Source organism: Manacus vitellinus, unplaced genomic scaffold (assembly GCF_001715985.3).
Source record: "Manacus vitellinus isolate BGI_N305 unplaced genomic scaffold, ASM171598v3 scaffold_50_pilon, whole genome shotgun sequence".
In the NCBI taxonomy this organism is placed as follows: domain Eukaryota; kingdom Metazoa; phylum Chordata; class Aves; order Passeriformes; family Pipridae; genus Manacus; species Manacus vitellinus.
The window spans coordinates 5,467,914-5,469,121 of record NW_021940612.1 but is presented as its reverse complement, the minus strand read 5'-3'; positions in this window follow the sequence as shown (position 1 = coordinate 5,469,121).

Here is a 1,208-nt window from a genome sequence, read left to right as displayed (position 1 = left end):
TTGGACTACACGGTTGGTACTGAAAAGAGTCTGAAAGTGTTCAGACCATCGATTCAGAATGGAGGTTTTATCTGTCAGAAGCGTTTGACCATCAGCGCTGAGGGCTTTGTACCTGGTATGTAGGCCCGTATGCTGTTTTCAGGGCGTCATAGAATCCTCTGTGATCACCTGTATCTGCACATAATTGAGTTTTTTCAGCTAGATCGGTCCACCACTTGTTCTGGATGTCACGGACTTTCTGTTGGAGCTTGCTGCATGAAAGACTAAAGGTTGTTTTTCTTGTGTGACAGGATGGCAGTGCAAGGTGTGCTTGGTGGGTGGTTCTCTTCTTCCTCAACAAGTCCTGGATTTCTTGATTGTTTTCATTGAACCAGTCTTTGTTCTTCTTGAGGGAGAACCCTGATAGTATTACATACGTAAAAGATTCACATCCCCACATGATGCCAGTTATTAAAATAATCCCTTGAGAAAGCTTGTAAAAAAGTGAAAAAGCTGCCCACACAGCATTCTGCAGAGTGTAGAATGTTTCAAAGCTGCAAGACTGTTCTGAGGAGAATCTGTATCTTATTTTTATACAGAGTTCTTGTCTATGCTTCTTAAATTTCATTATTTTCACCATATACACCTGGCTACCAGTTAAATATCTTAGAACAAAATAAGCAGCAGAAGACCGCACACAAGAACTGTGGAAGTGTTGGAGGAGAAAACCACATTTATGGACAGGGGACTTTCCAGGCAGCCCTATGAATGGTAACTAAACGTTATATTTATGTTGTGTTTCCCTGATGACCTTCTTTTTGAGTGGGTGTCTTTAATGATGAGGCAAGCCTTAGCCTAATGGAGTGGTAAAGGAGGTATCCTTCAATAGGTTTTGACCACAAAATGCTACCAGAAATCATTACAATATTTTTTTCCTGTACCTTCTTCCTCTGGTTTGTTTGAATTAATGCTGTTGTATTTAATAATCTGTGATTAACCTATGAATGAGGTGATACAAGAGGTATCTATATTACGGCAAAAATATCCAGTATGTTTCTATATATTGGCACAATTTCCAGTTAATATTTTTCTTTTCTCACAGTCTGGAAAAGATACAGGACCTGTGATACTGAAACAGGGAAAGGGTTTGTAACCTCACCTCTGCCATTAGCAAGTGTCTACAGCTCTAGGAAAGATATGAGGAGCCACTTATTGGCTAATATAGGCAC